The following is a 21,133-nucleotide window of genomic DNA, read 5'->3' on the forward strand; positions in this document are numbered from 1 at the left end:
AAGGGTATTGTTAGTAAACTCAATTATATTCAAAAAAGACAGTCTTGTTTTTATGAGATCTTGAAAATATGCCATTTCAAGAAAATAAAAAAAGTTGAGGAGTGAAGGTCTTTAGACAGAAGTATATAGCATGGGAAGAGGGAAAGGTGTGGAAGCTTCCTTGATGACTGAGGGGCTTCCCTCCGTTGCTCCTAAGATTTAGATTAAGTGAGAGCTTCCTAACAGTAAGAACTGTCCAAAAGAAAATGGACCTTCTACCAAAGGAAGCCTTTCTTGTAGCTGGGCATATTCTGCATCGTCTGGCTAATCACCTGAGGCTCTTGAAGTAGACTAGCGGAGATAAACTTTGAACTCACCAGCATTTGTATCCTGTTACTCAGCTGCTTGTTCTTATTTTCCTTGAAAGTCTGAGAATCTTGAGGAAAGAGTACCACCTTCAAATAACAGAACATGATTCTTTGGTTAAAGGGAATCTATATGTGGACATCAAATTGGATCTTTAGCACAGGGTAAAGGTTTGATATTAATCATAGATAATATTTTATCACTTATTTTGTCCAGGCATTATACAAAGCAATGTATATGCATTTTTTTTTCAGTTATCTCTCATAGCAAACCAAAAAGATCTTATCCGTTTACAGATGAGGAAGATCAGGCTAAGAGTAGTAACACTAGCTTTACTTGCTGTATACTTCTAGTACATAGCACAGACTAGATTCAAAGCCAGTTTGTACAATCAAAAAACTGAAATTCTTAACCATAGTTTCTCATTGGAGAGTATAAAAGAAGAACCGAGCAGAAAAGTAGGGCAAATGGTGCCCTTTATCTCACTGATAAAGTATTTTTGAATTCAAATGACCATGTGCTGCTCTCCTTGCATGACCTCAAGCTGAAGAATCGTAGGAAATTTGTAACTCAATGCTTACTTGCATAGTCACCTAGTAGCATCTAAATGGAGTACTACTTCCCTTCAATTTAAATTATTCTTTCTTAGGAAAGTCTGTAGGACTTCATGACTTATTTCTACCATTACATACAATAAAAATGATCCCGGTCTTTGCTTTCTTTACTCATTCGGAAAATAACACAGTGTGAGAATTTTAATATATTTTGTCAAATATTCTTCTTTTCAAAACCATGAACTGTGCATAATTCTATAAAAAAGGTAAGACTTTAAGTCTCTAGAATAAATTTTTATTATTAACTGACATTAATGAGGTATACTGTTAATAACATCTTAGTTTTCTCCTTTTGGAGATAAGCCATATGCAACAGTGATTTTCTGAGTGACATTTAAAGAGTTTGACAAAACTGCAGAAGAAAAATAATCAGAGTCCTAGGCAGAACTTAAGAGAACATAAAATTGTATAAAATAATAAGAGGAAGAAAAAAGCATTTATTTAAGCTGGAATAGGACAGCTTAAAAAACTCAAGCAGGCCAAATATTGTCCATTTAGCTTACATAATAAAAGGGAAATGTTTTCTAATAATCTTTGCAGGGTAAAAGTACATAATTGCCTTATTAAGTGTGAGTAAACAATACAGAAATAAAAATAATGCTTTTGAACCCATAACGATGTTAATTATATGAAAAAAGAAAGAATAAATGTGAAAAATAATGAAATAAGGCTGGTAATTAGTAGAACATCTAAAACTGTTCCTTTGTGTTGCATGCATAACAATATAATTTGTGAAGATAATGGTTCTTTATTAAAGGATATTTTTCTGCCTGATTAATATCTATTCTGCCTATGATGTGATTCCTGTTTCTTTAAACTTCTCTTTTTGCTCTTTCAGCTCAGGAAATAAGTAAATGAATATTTAAAAGGCACAAGAAATGGCAAAAACCCAGGGAGTAAATTACAGACTTAAATTACAGGTAGAATAATATATCTATAGAGACTGCTATAATTCAGAAACTGTGTATTCAAAAAATATCCTTATGTCTTCCTCACAGTGGTCTAGCTATTTTCAAAAAAAATCACGTATATACAACAAGAAGGGATCTTAGAAATAAATTTGCACAAACTATCTCATGTACAAAATGAAGAAATAGAGGCCAAAGGCATAAAACTGGTTTGTGGGAGAGAAAATTCATGACCTTGAACTTCTGATTTCTCTTTCTAGCATGCCATCAATATTTGACATGTGTTTTCTGAATGTAATAGTAAATTTCTGTGTGTGTGTGTGTGCAAATTTCAGTTTACAAAATATGTAATAATCCCGTAGGGCAAGTGAAAACAAAATCAAAACATAGGTTAAAAAATGATTAAAAAGATGTTCTATATCAATGAAAATGAATACACACAGTTACTAAACGATCCTCACAAACTATAAAGATTGTAGCTACTTAGTTGGAATATCTCCAAATACAGTGGGTTTTCCACATGCAGCAGAAAATTTTTCCGAATGTACTCCAACTTACATCACAGAAAAATATTCAGCAGCAACTCAGTGAAGATCTTCTTAACTCATGTTTAAAAGAAATTGTCCAGCTTTTTCTAATTTCTCAGAAAGGAATTATCTATAAGTAATAGTTTGAAAATAATGATCAAAGTAACTTGCACATGCAAGTGAAAGTAATAACCTAGGCGTCTGCAAACCTTGTTCTTTACCAGAATTTATTATTTATTACCATAGCAACATGGGCAAACAACTTAAGCACTGTGAGCTCAAATTTCCTCTCTACAAAATGGTAATAATAGATAATGCTCTGACTCCTTCAGTGAATTGTAGTGAAGATCAAATGAAAGACTGAATGTGGATTATGTGAATGCTATTTATAAGCCCTTTAGATTCATATATGTCAATGTAAGTTATTAGAAAACAAGGAATGCAGACTTCTCAATTTTCAGTTGAATAAATAAAGATTCTGCATGAACTAATGACTTGTCCAATGTCATATAAATAGATAACAGCAGACCCACGAATGGGCTATTGTCACTTACTACTTTCCATTCATTTCTGGATTGTATTGTTCAGCCATTATTCTCTTCAATGTTATCTTCTTCCAGGGAATTTTACCAGGGGGGGCGGGGGGGAATATCTTTAGGCAGATATTATCATGCATTATAAAACATTGCCTTTCACTTCTTTTAAGTATTAATTTTCACATTTTTCTCCTAAAATGGAACTGCCACTTTTTTTTTTTCAAGAAATGAGGTAATTAGAGTATGTTAGTTTTACATGGAAGAGTGAGGCATTGTTTTACATTTAATAGATTTATATTCTATACCAGTTAGTATTTAATGACTTTAAAGATTAACTTTTTTTTTAACCAATTATAAGTCTCTTCCGAATATCAAGACAATATTAACCCACAAGCTATATGGTTTTATATACTTATAGCTTTTTTCTTTTTAGGAGTTAGGATTAATCTGATTAATTATTTTAGGAGCAAGGCATTAGACAGAAACTGATACAATCTAATAAGCCATGCTATGTAAAAGCACAGATTTTTTGTATTATTGGATGCTAAAATAATCAGATGCACTAATGCATTATTACATATTTGAATACATGAAATATAGATATCTATGTGTTAGTGGTTGTGTGTAGATGTATATAAATTCTTTAAAAAGTAAAACACTAATCAGTCTTTCGAGTAATAGTGAAATGTACGCACATATAATATTGGATGTTAATGATTCTTCAGAGAGAAAATGATCTATTACAATAAAAAATAAGTTATTGTACAGGATAAAATTTTATAAAATTAATCAAATCTGTCTTGTCACATATAGCCTCCAAAAAGAAATTAAAAATAAAGACTGATCAACTACCACACTCTGGGCAACTTAGTGGTCTCTCTGAAAGATTTTTAAGATGGATTAAGATTTCATTCCATTTATATTGGGTGTTGCATTCTTTTGTCTTAATCCAGATACTCTCTTAATATTTTCCACTGAAAGATGGAGCATCCCCACTTAAATTTTAAAATAATATTGTATGGTAAATTACATCCAATGCCAAAATTAGTTTATTTCTTGAATGTGGTCATGATATAACTTGTACGAGATTTATTCAGATGTACCCAGAATCCTAACCCTGACCTTTCCAAACTTGATATGTTACTTTATTAAGAGAATGTGTATACTTTTTCAAAATGCACAAAAGATAGATTTTAATGGGATTTTACTTTTTCTAGGTTCTTGCAATATTTAGCTCTTTACTATTTAGAGAGGTTTTAAAATATTAGCTCTCTACTGTTTATGGTAAAATTAGCTTACAACTACAGAGACAGAATGTAGATTAGCTGTCCCCTAGGGATGGAGGGGAAATTAGTGGAAACTTGGGTCCAGTGAATCAAATGGCCCCCCAAAGTCATTGAAGCTTAATCCCCACTGTAATTGTTGGAATGGTGGCCCCAGAGACTTCTGTAATGCCTTCAGGACCTTTTTGCCCTTCCCTCCATAATCCCTTTCTTCTGTACTAATCTCTTCAGCAAACGGTCACAGGGCTACACCCTTGTTTTTGTGGCCAGGCTGAAAGTTTTCCAGTTTTTCGCCCTCTGCTTTCCTTTGAATTATAAATTTTGGCTTTACATTATGTCTTTTCTACCACAACTGAGCATAAGGTGTTGCAAGTAGCCATATAGCTTTCTGAATGCTTTGCTGCTTAGAAATTTCTTCTGCCAAATATCCTGCTTCATAACTTCAAAGTTCCACATTCTATAAAATTTGGGAGCAGGAACAGAATGCAGCCAAGTTCTTTGCTGGTTTATAGTTAGTATGATCTTTAACCCAGGTTCCAATAAATTTCTATCTGAGGCTTTCTTAGAATGATCTTTACAGTCCATATTTCTGAAAACATTCTGGTCACCACCATTTAACCAGTCTCTAAGAAGTTCCAAACTTTCCTTCGTCTTTTTTAATCTTCTTCTGAGTCTTCCAAACTCCTCCAACCTCTGCCCAAAAGCCACTCCCACATTTTGAAGTATTTGTTATGAGCAACACATCACTTCTCTGGTACCAATTTTCTGTATTAGTCCATTTCTGTTGCTTATAGCAAAATACATGGAACTTCGTAATTTGTAAGAAAACAAAATGTATTGCTTGCAGTTTTAGAAGGTGGGAAGTCCAAACTCCAGAGAACACATCAGATGAGGTGACTCTACAGCAATGCAGTGTGTCACATGGTGAATGGAGGAGCAGAGAGAGAGAGAGACTTTCACATGCTTTCCTTTTAAATCCCTCAGAACCATGCTCATAAACTAAGGCATGGTCCTTACAATCTAATCACCTCTTCAAGTCCCCCCTTTCAGTTATCCTAATAGGATAATCCAGTTCCTGGTACTTTGTTACATGCAACAGAAATGGACTAATATAATGGGTGACTGTTACAAAGTACCAGGCTTCTCTTATTTAGTGATGAAAGATTCTAAATTTATCATTGTGGTGATTGCAGAATTTTGTGAGTATAAAAAACATCTTACACACGAGTGGTAACAATTTGCTTTATACCCATGAATATTCAACACCAATAAAATCAAAATGTTAAAAAAAATAAAAATAAATTAATGAATGAATGAACTGTATAGTAAATAAATTATTCATTAAAGCTGTTGAAATTTAGCCTATAAAATAAAAATGGAAAAATTGTACTTCTACTTTTCAATAGTTAATTTAATAATTACCAGAAAATAAATAATTTTATGAGAATACTTTGATTAATTCCATAATTTGATCATATTCTATTGTCGTGGCTTACAGGTTACCTTTCCAAGCAATTGCTAATGTGGTCAAGTTTACAGAATTTTCCACAAATGGTCACAATTTTTTTTTTTTAACCAATGTCTATTTTTTTTACCAAAGTCTATTTTTTTTAACCAAAGTCCATTATTTTTTTACCAAATAAGAGAAAAATACCATTGTGTTGTGAAACTATTATCTAGTTTTTCATGTGCAGAGATTTACTTTTCTGTCCAAAGTGCTTTTAAGTGATCATAGCTAAATTTATTGCTGAAGTTATTGCAAGTTTTTCTTCATATATACACAAGTATTTAATACTCATCAAATCCTTTGAGGTATATAATGTAATTATTCCCATATTATAGATTTTAAACTTGAGACAGAAAAAAGTAGATGACTTTATCATGTGGCATAATTGTTAAATGGTAAATCCAAGGTTTGCAAGTATGAAGACTGAATTTCATCTTTCAACTATTATATTCTTATGGCTTGATAAGATTCATAAAAATACACAAGAGTTCTTGATAGCTTGGTGGGGTAAGGTTGTATCCATATATATTATGAAAACAAAAGATATTAAGTAGCAAGTCACAAATAAGTTGGCACTACATTGTAAATATCCTTTAGATGATAAGTGTTTGGGATAGTGGTAGTAATAGGGTTTTATTATAGTGGTAGTGATAAAAAAGCAACATTTGCATAGTATTGATTTATGTAAGAATACTTGAAAAAGTTATAACTTTGATATTAGTTGAAGAAACTGAGATATAAAAGTATAAAATAACTTATGGACAGTCATGCAGCTAGACAAGAGCAGGGACCAATTATTTATCCTCTAACAAAATACTTACATAGGATTTTTAGAGAACCAGGAAGATAGATTATATGAGATTTTAAATGATCCCTTCTGCAAGGAATCTGAACATGTTAGACTAGAAGGTAGTATTAGAAATCAACAATTTTTGAACTACCTACCTCTAAGACATTCTCCTTGCTTTCCCACCAAGAAAATTATTGCCTAAAAGCAAGTAGATGTGTATAGACATAAGTTTATTGGCCAATTAACCACACAAAAAATGTCAAAGATAGTATTAAACATCACTTATAACTATTTTAGGGAGCTCAAGTCAAATGGATCCTAACTATGTCTGTGGTAATAAATTCCCAAAGCATTTTATTGCATCTCTGTTGCATAATCCGTTTTGGAAGTCAAAGGTGAATCACTGTATAATCAGAAAAGTACACAAAAGAAAAAAATATATATTTCCCACTACCCAGTCTAATAGTTAAAGTACATTAGGAAGTGGTGTGTGGGTATATTCATCTGGGTTAAAAATATAGGAAAATACACATTCAGTAGATCTGAGTTTGATGTTAAGGCTATTTTCCAAACCTTAAAACTTAAATAAGTATAGATATTTGAACCTAGTGCCTCAGATACTTTCCTATTTTTCACTTCTCCTTTAAAGTTAGTCTTTTTGAAATATTTTTCTATACTCCCCGTTAATTCTTGCATCCACCCTCAATGATAAACCCATCCCAATAAGGCATTTGCTACCATTACTCAACAAGAATAGCTTTCACTGAGTTCAGTGACATCCAATTGTTCAAAAGTCAAAAAACATTTCAGAATTCATCTTACTTGATCTTTCAATGACCTTTACAAAAGTGACCATTCTTTATATTAAAACGTTTTTTCTGTGGTCTTTATGATGACATAATCTTTTTTTTATCTCTCTCTCTCTCACTACCTCTCCAATCTCATCTTCTTTCTCGCTTTCTGCTTCTAATTTTGCTACACCTATTAACAAAATATTTCTGCAACATTGTATCTTACCCTTCTCTTCTCACTCTTTATTCTATCACAAAGACTGCCCCTATATCTTACAAAATAAATAACATATTTAATCATATGTTCTCGTTCATATGTAGGAACTGTAAAAGTTGATCTCATGTAGGTGGAGAGTAGAAGAGTGGTTCGTGAGGCAGGAAAGGGAGGGGGAGATGGGGAATAAAGAAAGATTGGTTAATGGAACAAAAATATAGTTAAATAGAAGAAATAAGTTCTAGTGTTCAATAACACAACAGTATAACTATAGTTAATAATTTAGAATGTATATCAGAATAGCTATGAGAAAAGATTTGGAATGTTCTCAACAAAGAAATGATAAAGGTATGAAGTGTTGGATATCCCAATTACCCTGATTTGATCATTACAAATAGTATACACGTACCAAATCATCACACATACCTCATAAATATGTACAGTTATTATGCATCAATAAAATTCTAGAAAATAAGAAATATTTAAAGTAGACAAATAATTGTTATGTACAGAAAATAGAGTCTTTGACAAGAAAACCAGGATTGCAAATTGTGAAATGGCAGAGTAACAATCCTTGAAAATCTACATCTACCTAAAACAATGAAATTAATTACTGGGAAAAAAAAAAACACTTTTTTAAGAATTCTGGAAATTAGCAAAAAGCCTATGACCATCTAAGCAGTATTTATTTAAGAAAAACTGCTGAAGCTGGTAAGAAGAGCAAACCTTACTATGTTTTTACCTTTCCTAATCCTATCACTCTCTCCATCTCCATGGTAGCTTTGAGAACCAGCAGCCTCACAAACTACAGTAGCTGTCCACAAAAGCAGTATAGTAGTCACTGGAAGAGAAAGAACAAATTTGGAGCTACCCAAAAGCTCTATCCACAAAGAACTGGCACTATTTAATCTGTCTCAACATCTCTGGTAAGTTCCATGCCCACGTTATATCTTTATTTGGCAAGCTTATTCTGCACAAACAGCACTACCCAGAGGGCATTTGTAAAAAAATAATTAGTGGCAATTGTTTAACATTTCAGCTGCCTAAGGAAGCAATGCAAGCAGAACTAAAGTAGAGCTAACAAAAATTAAAGGAAAAGCTGGGGAATAAAATATGCATAGGGTGGTTTGTAAAGCTTAACATATTCATGTGAATCTAGAAGGGCAAATACATATTATAAAGGACTATGCACATACCCAGTATAGACCCGAGGAGTTCCCAATCTCTCATCACTGGCTAAATTTGAAGCTCCATAAAACCAGAAATTGAAGACTACACCAGACGTGTAATCTGCCTGCCAAAACATGGAGGATATGCCCCAACACACAACGAACTTGTTAGCAAATGCAGAAGTAATTAGTGCTTCCAATAATTTTGTAAAATCTCCTTACAATCATTAGCTGACCATTAAGCTAACTGAAGAAAGACAAATGGCAGATATAATTCCTGCCTTATCAGTAATTGCATTAAATGTAAAATAAATACTTTATTCAAAAGACAGAGATTTGTAAAACAAACTTCTTTAAAAAGTAATTCATGTATATGCTGTCTACAAGATACAACTTTTTATTCTAAGACACAAATAGGTTGAAAGTAAAAGAATGGGCAGAGATACATAATACAAACTGTAGCCAAACGTTAGTGGGATGTCTATATTAACATGATATAAAATAGACTTTAACACAAAAATTGTTAATTGAGAAAGACATTTTAAAGTGATGAAAATTCAGTCGTCTGGAAAGATATAACAATTACAAACATATGAGCATAACACTAGAGGAAGGCCCCAAATACAGGAAGCAAAAACTGACAGATTTGAAGCAAAAATGGGACATTTAACAGTAATAGATAAAAAGCTCAATATTTCACTTTCATTGGTGGATAAAAACCAGGCAAAGATTAATTTGAAAAATAGAAAGCTTGAATAATACTAGAAGCCAACTCAGCCTAACAAAAATCTATAGAAAACTCTGTTCAAAAGCTGCAGTCTACAAGTTATTCTCAAATACACGTGGAACATTCTCTATGACAGACCATATGCTGGGCCATAAAATAAGCCTCAATTAATTTAAAAGATCTGAAGTCATTCAAATAATTTTCTCTAACCACATTTAATACAATTGAAAATCATTAACTAAAGAAAACATGGAAAATTCACAAATATGTGGAAATTAATCACACACTTCTACAATGAGAAATGAGTCAGAGAAGAAATCACAATGGAAATTAGAAATTACTCTGAGATGCATGAAAACAAAAGTACAATGTACAAACCCTTCTGGGAAACAGTTAAATCAGTTAAATCAGAGAGAAATTTAAAGTTGCAAAGACCTATATTAAAAGAAGAAGAAAGATGTTACATTAATAACCTTACTTTTACCCTAAGAAACTACAAGAAGAAGAGCAAGCAACACAAAGCAAGCAAAAATAAATAAACACACAAATAAATAAATAGACTAGAGCAGAAGTTAATTAAATAGAGAATACTGCAATAGAGAAGTATTGATAGCTGCAAAAGCTAGTGCTTCAAACAGATGAACAAAATTGGCAAGGGTTTGGCTAGTTGGACAAAGAAATAAGATAGAGAAGATCAAATTACTAAAATCTGGAATGAATAAGTAGGCATTGGGAAAATAGAATAATTTAATCAGCCCCCCTCACCTTAAGTCTGGTTGGGGTTGGTGTGACGCATTCTTTGTAAATAAGCTGTGTGTGGGTGGAGTTAGTGCACAGGAGTGGTGCCATGACTTGGCTGGCATTGACTGCTTCAGTCATCCGCACTGTGCAGCCATGCTCTCGAACCTATGGCTCCAAGGACCTTATTGTCAGTTACCCAGCTCATAGACTGGCATGTGAGGGGTCTGGCGACCCAGCCTGGCATGTGAGGGGTTTGGGGACCCAGCCTGTCATGTGAAGGGTTTGTGACCCAGTCTGTGAATGGACTTAAGGAGTCTGTAAACTCCAGACCCAGCCCTAGCTCAATAATTGGCCAGTTGGCAGGATTATGGGCAGGTAAAAGAGCTTGACAGACAGCATTACTATAAACCTTTAAAAATAAAAAGAATTATAAGGGAATACTGGGAACATTTACATGATAACAAATTAGAAAACTTAGGAAAATTGACAGGTTCCTAGAAAGACATGAAGCACCTAAACTGACCCAAGGAGAAATAGAAAATCTGAATAGAACTAATACAAGTAATATAATTTAACATGTAATCAAAAACTTTCCCAAAGAAAAGCTTAGGACAAGATGGCTACACTGGTGAATTCTACCAAACATTTAAAGAAGACTTACCTTAAATTCTTCAAATAGTCTTCAAAAAACAGAATTGGAGAAAATACTTCCAACCCATTCTATGAGAGCCAGTATTACCCTGATATCAAAACCAGTTGAAGGTAATAGAAGAAAAGGAAATTATAGACCAACATCTTTTATAATATGAACAAAACATCTTTAACACAATAATAGCAAAAGACTGTACAGTATAGCTAGGTGGGATTTATCTCAGGAGTTCAAAATGGACTCATGTGAAATTCAATCAATATAATGCACCATATTAATATAATGAAAGACCAAAAACACATGATCATCTCTATAGATTTAGAAAAAAAATCTGTCAAGTGCCATCATCCTATCATTAGAAAAACACTCAACAAACCAAGAATACAAGGAAATATGGTGAACCTGATAAAGGCTATCTATTAAAAAAACATATTAGCATCATACTTAATGGTGAAAGATAAAATGCTCCCCCCGCCCCGACATCAGGAACAAGACAAGGATGACTGCAATCACCACTTCTATTCAACACTTTATTGAAGGTTTCAGCCAGGGTAGTTAGTGAAGAAATAGAAATAAAAGGCATACAGATTGGACAAAAAAAGAAGTGTAATGATACCTATTCTCAAAAACACTATCTTTTATAAAGAAAAACAAAGGAATACACAAAAAAAGGCAATTAGAACTCAATAACATGTTCAGAGTAAATGCAGGATTTGGGATCAATATACAACGGAAGTTGAATTTCTATACGGTATCAATGAACAATATAAAAATGAGATTGAGAATAGTTCTGTCTACTGGGCTGGCCCGTGGCTCACTTGGGAGAATGCGGTGCTCAGAGAATAGTTCTGTCTACAAAAGAATAAAACATAAAAGACAGGGATAAGTTTAACATGATAATTGTAAGACCTGTACACTGAAAACTACACAAAATTGAAATTGAAAGTAATTAAAGATGACTTAAATAAATGGACAAATTTCACATGTTCATGGATCCAAATACCGAATATTGATAGGATGACAATACTTCCTAAACTGATTTATTGTTTCAATATACACCCTATCAAAATCCCAGCCGAAATTGTTTTCTTTTTTTGCAGAAATGGGCAAGTTGATCCTAAAATTCATATGAAAATTCAAGGGGCCCAGAATAAACCAAAAATTCTTGAAAATAAGAATGAAGTTGGAAGATACAAATTATTCAGTTTCAAATATTCCTATACATCTATGGTGATCCAGATAGTGTGATACTGCTATAAGGATAAACATACAGATCAATAGAAGAAATTACTACAAAATGAACTCTAGACAACCAAAATAGAGAGATTTTGACATAAGGACTGTGGATAAGCAACATGCTTACTTTAGAATGAAGATTAAAAGAGTATTGATAGAAAGGGAATATGCATGTGCTCTGACATAGCCATGTGCTCTGACAACACAAAAGGGAACAGCACATGCAAAAAATTATTTCTCCTTTTATCAGTAATAAGTGGTGGTAGCAACAATATTGTTGTACCGTGAGTGTTTTTATATGTAAGGTAGGCTACAACAAATGAGTAATTGAGAGATATACTAGTCATGCCATCCATTGTGTTCTTAAAAACCACAATTTTTAGTGGGAAAAAAAGATGTAGATGTAATATAAAGGAGATTCAGTAAGTAGTTTGGAATCTCAAATATGAATGGGAAATAGCAGCATGATAGATTTTATCATCTATCCTCTATCTTTCTTAGCTTTTCCATCGAAAAGGCCTACAAACAATTACTGACCAAGGAACAAGGAGCAACCCTAGTAATAAGATTTTGGTCTTGCCAATGAGCCTTGTTTTCATCACTGACTTTGCTGCTGTAAAATATATGGCTACTCCTTCACATGCAGCTTTTGACTCTTGTACAAAATGCCTCCTGTGGCAAGTTTACAGGGAAGGTAATATTCAGAAAGATAGTTTCAGTTTAGCTCAACTGACACAATAGAAATCCAGTACATATGTCTATTGATGCACATGCCATTGATGAAATCATAGAAAAGTGTACGTATGGAAGCAACTAATATAAAAGTTAAGGTAGCGTTTTTTTGTAGAAGAATGAGTAATGAGATTAAAATATGCTATATAGGTATTTCAGGGGTAAGTAACAACGTTGTATCTTGACTTAGGTGGTCGTTACAAAGTGTTTGTCTTATAATATTATTCAGTAATCCATACATTTGTTTGGCATGGTTTTATATTTCTATGTTTTATTTTATAATGAAATGACCTTTTAAAAAGGTGGAAAGATAATTTTTTTTTTTGAGGTGCCTGTGGGATATCCAAGGAGAGATGCATGAAGTTAGTGTGATATATATTTAGAGTTGAGGAATGATATTAGGGTTATAAGTAGTGATTTGTTTTTCATCATGATGTAGTCATTGGAGAGAGAGAAATGCAAAAGAACATAGTGGTAAGACCAGACCCCAGCACCGAGGGTTAGACAAAGAAAGACATTGAGAATAACAATGAAAAAAAAAAAAAGCGGCTGAAGATGCTATTTATGGTGATCTATACGCTAAGTAGTTACTGTTATAGGAACAGGCCTTCTGAAGAAGTTGTTCTCATTGCCAGGCTGAATATGCATAGTAAAGAAACAGAGACACATGCTAACAGGCTACATGCTTTCTAGCAGCCAGCAAGCTCTTCCTGCTCTGAACATTCATAATGAATGTCAAGTCCTCACAAAAAGTGTTGGCAATGGCCTTTTGTTTTCTTTAGGATGTCAAACTTAATATTTTGGCAGAATTATCACGTTACTTCTATAATACCCAGTTTCTTTTTATAATCTATTACTTTTGTTTTATGGGTCTACTCAAGATGAGAAGTTGTAGCCTGAAAATTTGGCTAGTTCTTGTTAGTTTCCATGATGCATAGAAAAGCATTTATTTTTAAATGATTGTTTTGGTTTTCCTGCTACTCATTCCTAAAACAATGCATTATTTATTATTTTAGAGGTTTTTTTGTTGTTCTTTTTTGTGTGTTCATGGAAGTAATTCTATTTGATTCCCTAAAAGGCAACACTGTATTTCAACCTTGGAATAAACTGTACCATGAAGATGTATACTCATTCTCTCCAAAGGTGAGCAATTTATTTTATTGTAATCAAATGTTTAGTTTGAAAATCTGAAAAACTCACAGTTAACTAAAGCATCTATTCTAAAAATAATTTTATTTTGGTAAATTTAGGTGGAATGCTTAAAACTGAAGTGCTCTTGAATGTATTCATCTTATGCTTCCAAAAATTTCCACAGGTTTGATAATTGTAAGAATGATGACAAAAAGATTGTAAATTGGTCACTACCTATTAGATTGCATGAGAATGAGTAATACCACAGTAAAACTCAATGTTAAATTTGAAAGTGTTTTAAATGGTCATTTTGAAAGGAAACACTCACATGTAAAAACTTGTCCAAAAGCATATGGTGGTTTATTTTTTAACTGACTGTAGAACCCAGATTTTTTAAACACTAGTTCAGGACTTGTCTCACTGAATGTCACACAATCTCTAGAGAATGCTTTCTATTCTGAATCATAAGGTTTAGTGGAGCTATTTTGACTCATTTATTATGCCCAGATAGGTTTACCTGTTTTCTAGTCTGTTCAAAAGTAACTGTGATTAAATTTATTTCATTAATTATTGAGTTTTTAATTTGTATAGAGCACAAAATATTCATTCATTCAAAAAACATTTATTTAATGTTCTATTATCTGCTATGTGTAATGCTGGGTCATGTAGAGATGATGTTGAAGAAAAGAAAGACAGTTCCCTTAAAGAGCTTACTTGTTTTATCTGGAAATTTTGAAATTCTTTATACTATAAAATACATAGTCAATAACACTTACATTAATATTTCATCCTCCTTTCACGAACTTCCCATTTTCCTTGAATGTACATGTGGGCAGGAAAATATGCTTGCTCTGGCTGTTAAAGAGTAAGCAGAAACCAGTGTGCCATTTCTGAGCAGAAGCTTCAAGACCTCACGTATGTTTGTACATTTTCTTTTTCCTTGTTTGAATATCATACAAGCACAAACATGGAGCCTTACTCGATTGTTGCAGTAGAGACCCCATGAGGAGAAAAACGTTTTGGTTTCTTTTAGGTTACTGCAATATTAGGGTCATTTGTTACCACAGCATAACCAAAACTATTCTGACTGATATACACTGTGCTAAATACAGTCAGGGTCCCAGCAAGAAATACTCTGAAAGTGGAAATTGAAGAAAAATTTAAGATAGAAATGATTTACAATAATGAGATGACTATGTAAGGAATAACCAGTGATGGTGTGGTAGACCAGAGCTAAAACATACTGCATCATCAATATCAACAGGCCTGAAAATGCAACTAAAATGCAGAACCGGAAGAGAGAATATATACTTCGGTTCATTCATTTCAAGGTGCCTCTGCAGAAAGGGAGTTAAGGGAATTAATATTCCAACCTTACTGCCTTCCCTCTCTTACATCTTCCAATACTTCCAATAGCTCAGCCTAAATAGAAGTGGCAGAATGAAGATCAGCAGGCTGGAACACAGATTTGAAAGGGCATTTGGAAGATATTGATCAAGAGTATAAAAATTGACCTGTTTAGAGATTATTCGAGGAGCACATGATATAAGACACCTAACACAGACAAAAAAAGGGGGAGGAGGGGTTCTAGAAAATTCTGGTAAATATAACTTGAACAGAATAAAGGTATGAAAGTATTATTTTAGAAAATGTTTGAAGGTCTTCTAATCCAGGTATACAGAAAAGCCCAAGATAATGTAGGGTTTTCAGAAATGGAATAATGATTTAATATCAGGCCTAGGATTTTGAAGTAATAAGGCTGGAAATATACACAGCAGCTATAACAGGTAAGATTTTATAGGTTATATTAAATACCTTTGACTTTATCCTAAATAACAAGAGAAAATTCTGAAGAATTTAAAAACATTGATATGACTGGATTTGTAATTAAAAACAAAATATAGCACTGACTATAATGGCTTACATTTACTGACTGATTAGATTATGCCAGATTCTGCTCTGCATACTACACATCCCCATAAAGCTGGTACTATTATCCCTATTTTGTAAATGAAGATATTGAAGCAGAAACTGGTTGCTGTAGATGGCACAACAGTAAGTAATGTGTGGAGATTTGAAACTAGATCACTTGTAGAGAATAGATGAATGAGTGTAAGACCAAGGGCAGGAAGATGTTTATAAAGCTGTAGATGTTATTCAGATAAAATGTAATAACCAGGAAAAAAAAAACGTAATAAACAGAGAAGAGCGATTCTAAAGCTTAAACCTGTTGGAAAGGTGCTTAACTGGCTATGTGAAATAAAGAAAAAGAATCAACCATGTCCCATTCTTTCTCTCACTGAAAAACTGTGTTAGGCTGAAAACCAGTTTACAATTTTGTCAATTGCATAACTGATATTTTAACTCTGAACAAAAATATTAAAAATTATTAGAGATTGTGTAAATTCACAGATGTTATTAACAATTTAAGATTGTTTGATTTTTTTGTCTTGGTGAAAAGGTCTCTCCATTAACAAGAAAATAAAAAAATATATATAATGGCGAAAATATTGCCTCACAGAGCTTGAAAGGGAAAAATAGCAAGGAGAATTAAATTTGAATTTAGCTCAATCACTAAATTCAGATAGCTAGAGTAAATTATATTGGGTCTTTGTGATAGCTGCTTTAATAGATCTGTGTCATTTGAGTATTTAAAAAGCTAATTAAAATAGCAGCTATAGTATGTCATCTCCATCACCATCTCACTAATTTTGTAGGACAACCCTATTTTTATCTTCAGCATTAAATGCTTAACTAGCTCGTATCTTTTTCAAATTTAATCTGGGATATTTTAGGTTGTAATAAAATTAACGTGAGTTGTTAATAAATAATTTAAACAGTTTTAACTTTAACTAGAGTATTTTCCTTTTCTCCTCCTTTTCCTCTACATTTTGGCCTGCAAACAGATTTACCTAAAGATCACCTAAAGATTTATTCTATGATCTGAAAAATATAATTATTCCCAATTGTTCAAGATGGGAATATTATCTGCTCTTTATACACACATATCAAAAATTATGTACCCCATGTATGTATTATTATAAAAGTAGGTACTACTATAAAGACTAACAGTGTGTATTTGAATAAAAGCAGCATGATATTGTATTAGAAAATACATACCAGAAAACAAAAGACTATGTTACTGTCCCTTAAAGTATAGCAGTAAGTGTTAAAGAGAAAATTGTTATTATTAGGGAAACCTGTGGTATCATATTCAGATCTACGAAGCCATAAATGGAAAAATTAGGAAATAAGTGATTAATCACATGTATGAGCTGAAGAGATAGATTCTTTAGCATTATATTAGTTATTTATTGTTGCAAAACAAATTACCTCAAAAACTTACCCACATAAAACAACAAACATTATCTCAAACTTTCAGAGCTACAAAAATAAGAGAGGTTTAGCTGGCTCGATATCTGTCATGAGTTTGCCATCAAGTTGTGATCTAGGCTGCAGTCAACAAGGCTTCACTGCTGCTGGGTAATCTGTTTCTATGAAAACTCACGGACTGGTGGTAGTAGTCTTTGGTTATTGAATTCAACTGAAAACTTGACAGGAGCAAATGATCCACTTCCAATCTCACCCCTGTCGTTCTTAATAGGAATTTTCAGTTCCTCACTTCACAGGTTTGCTCATGGAATATCTGGCTGACGTCCCCCAGAATGAGTGATACAAGAAGATAGACAGTGACCTAAATGCAATCTACAGTGTCTTCTACGACCTAATCTTTGAGGTAACACAATTACTTCTATCATCTTCTACTGGTCACACAGACAAATCCTAGTACAATATGGAACAGAATATATGAGTATATCAACAGTATTATTCATAGCAATCTTAGGCCATCTTGGGGCAGGCCGTCATAATATTTTATAACTTCTCAGTAGGAAGCAAAACAAAATAGGAAAAATTCCAGCCAAATAATTTTAAATAAATAAGAAATAAATTAAAAACAAGGATCGAGTCAAAAGATAGAGTTCAGCAGTAGATTTAAAACAAAAATAAAATTGAAAAAAGATTTATTCAAGGTAGGACTACTTCTTGAACAGGAGGGAATTTTTGAAGATTATTTAAAAACTGCTTTAGTAAGGAATAGAAAACGGTTGATGATATTATTTGCTTAATAACATCATTATTGAGATTTAGTTCACATAACATAAAATTCACTCTTTAAAGTGTGCAATTTAGATTTTAGTATGTTCACAGAGATATGCAACTACAATGTCTGTCTAAATTTAGAACACTTTTATCACTCCACAAGAAATCCCATAACCATTTTTTCCTCACCCCATCTCCTGGCACCCACTTATCTACTTTCTGTCTCTATAAATTTCCCTGTTCTGGACATTTCATTTTAATGAATTATGAATGCAATGATATGCTATGTGGTCTTTATACCACATTTCAATCAATTGACTATTTGGGTTCATTTTAATCAGTTGATGGGTATTTGGGTTTTCCTCACCTTTTACTACTGTAAATAATATTGCTGTACATATTTGTGTATAAATTTTTGTTTGGATTTATGTTTTTATTTCTCTTGAGTATATTACTAGGGGTCTAATTGTGGGCTATATAATAACTCTGTATTTAGCACTCTGAGAAATTGTTAAGCTGTTCTCCAAAGTGTCTGCACCATTTTACATTCCCATGAACAATGAATGACAACTTACTAACACTTGCTGTGAAGTTGTACGAAATGCAGTGGATTTTTGCATGTGGAACTTGTATGCTGGATATGGGCTGAATCCATTTATCAGTTCTAAAGTGTCTTTTTCACGTGGATTCCTTAGGGTTTTCTATATACAGTATTGTGTCAACAGCAAATATTCTTTTTTTACTTCTTTTTCAAACTGGAGCCCTGACTAGAATCAGCAGAACAATGTTGAATAGAAGTGGTGAGAGCAGAAATCGTTGTCTTCCTTTTGATTTTAGTGGAGATTCTTTGAGTCTGTCACCATATGTGCAATGTTACTATAAGATTTTCATAAATGCTGGATCATATGGTGGTTCTATCTGTAACTGTGTGAGGAAACTCCATACTGTTTTCCATAATGGCTGTACTAATTTACAGTCCCACCAACAGTGTAGAAGTGTTCCCCCCTTTCCTCACATCTTTGCCAGCATTTGTTGTTCTTATTCTTTTTAATAAGGGCCATTCTAAACAATTCCTTGAATTTTCTGAATACTAGGGGTGGGGTTGAGGTGGGGTGAGTGTGGGGGAAGGATAGGTTGGGTAAAGTGCATAAAAAATATCATGATTTGTATAATAATATGCTTATAATAATATTTTAAAAGATTTTCATAAATGATCTTCATTGATTTAATGAAGTTCTGTTTTATTCCTTGTTTGTTACATTTTTAATAAAAGGGTTTTGAATTTTGTCAATGCTTTTCTTCATATATTGAGATAATCACATACATTTTTCCTTTATTCTACCAAAATGATGCATAGCATTAACTGATTTTCAGATATCAACAAAACCTTGCATTTTTCAGGTAAAACCCAGTCATTCTAGGTGTATAATCTCATTTTAAAGTCCCTGAATTTTGTTTGTTAGAAGTTTGTTGTGCTCTTTCTATGTGTAAGTAATATTAGTTTCAGGACTTTTTTTCTGGTGATAGATATGCATGTTTTTAATATCAGAGTGTTAGAATGAGTTAGAAAGTGTTCTCTTCTTTTTAGTTTTTTAGAGAAGTGTGTAAATATTGGCACAACATTCTCTTTAAATGTTTGATAGAATTCAATGGTGATGGTATCTGGGACTGGGATTTCCTTTGAGAAAATGTCTTAAAATATCAACTTGATCTCTTTATTTATCATAGATCTATTTACATTTTTACATCTTCTTCTGCCTAGTTGTTCTATCCATTGTTGTAGGGTATTGAAGTCTTCATCTATGATTGCTGAATTGTCTCTTTCTCCCTACAATTCTGCTACTTTTTGCTTCATATATTTTGGAGTGCAGTTGTTAGTAGTGGGAATATGTGTATTGACCATACTTTCCTGGTTTTTACATGTGTCAGTTTTTTTTTTTTTTTAATCGTGAAAAACTGAACATTTTAAAAAAGATAATATAACAATTTTGAAAATAAGATTTATCTTTCTTCCAGTGTTTCTTCTTGTTTTTATTTGTTGCTGTAATTGCCAAACAAGACAAAAAATGACAATTCTCTGTGGATGGGACTTGAGTTTGGGAAGTGGTCTACTTTCTGATGTTCACTGTTAGTATATAGAAATGGGAATGGTGTGTGTGTGTGTGTGTGTGTGTGTGTGTGTGTGTGTGTGTGTGTGTGTGTGCGCGTGTGTGCGCGTGTGCGTGCGCGCGCGCGCGTTGATCATGCATCCTCCAAACTTTATGAACAGACATTTTAGTTCTAGGATTTTGATTTTGCTGTTGATTATTCCTTAAGATTTTTCTATGTAGATACTAATATCAATTGCAAATAGAGACAATATTCTTTCTTCCTTTACAATCCAAATTCCATTTATTTCCTTTTCTTACTTTATTTCAGTGCTGGAACTTTCAGCACAATGATGAAAAAGAGGAGTAAGAGAAGACATATTTGCCTTGCATTTTCATCTGAGAGGGAAAGGATTTATTCTTTTATCATTAAGTACAATGTCAGCTCTTCTGCAGATGCTATTTATTAAGTTGAGGTCATTCCCATCTATTCCTAATTTTCTAAGAGTTTTTATCATGAAAAAGTAATTTTTTCAAACATTTTTCTGCTTCAATTGATTAATCATATGATTTTACTCTTTCACCCTGTTAATATGGTGGATCATATTGACTGAATTTAAAATGTTGAGTAAATTGTGTGCCCTTGAGATATACTCCATTTGGAAATGGTGCATAATCAGTTTTAGACACTGTTGGATTTGGTTTGATAATATTTTCTTGAAGATTTTTGCCTCTAAATTAATTGTATATTTTGATCTATAATTTTTCTTTCTTCCTTCCTTCCTTCCTTCCTTCCTTCCTTCCTTCCTTCCTTCCTTCCTTCCTTCCTTCCTTCCTCTTTTCTTTCTTTCTTTTTCTTTTATTGTATAATGCCTTTTCTGCTTTTGACATCAGAATGATACCGGCCCCAAAAAAGACAGAGAGTATACCTGAAAGAGATTGCATAAACTTGAAGTTAATTCTTCTTTAAGTGCTTGGTAGACTTCTCCAGTCAAACTCTAGAGGCCTGGAGAAAAAATTTTGAAAGGGGATGCTTTTTAATTAT

This window comes from Cynocephalus volans, chromosome 13 (assembly GCF_027409185.1).
Source record: "Cynocephalus volans isolate mCynVol1 chromosome 13, mCynVol1.pri, whole genome shotgun sequence".
NCBI classification, from domain to species: Eukaryota; Metazoa; Chordata; class Mammalia; order Dermoptera; family Cynocephalidae; genus Cynocephalus; species Cynocephalus volans.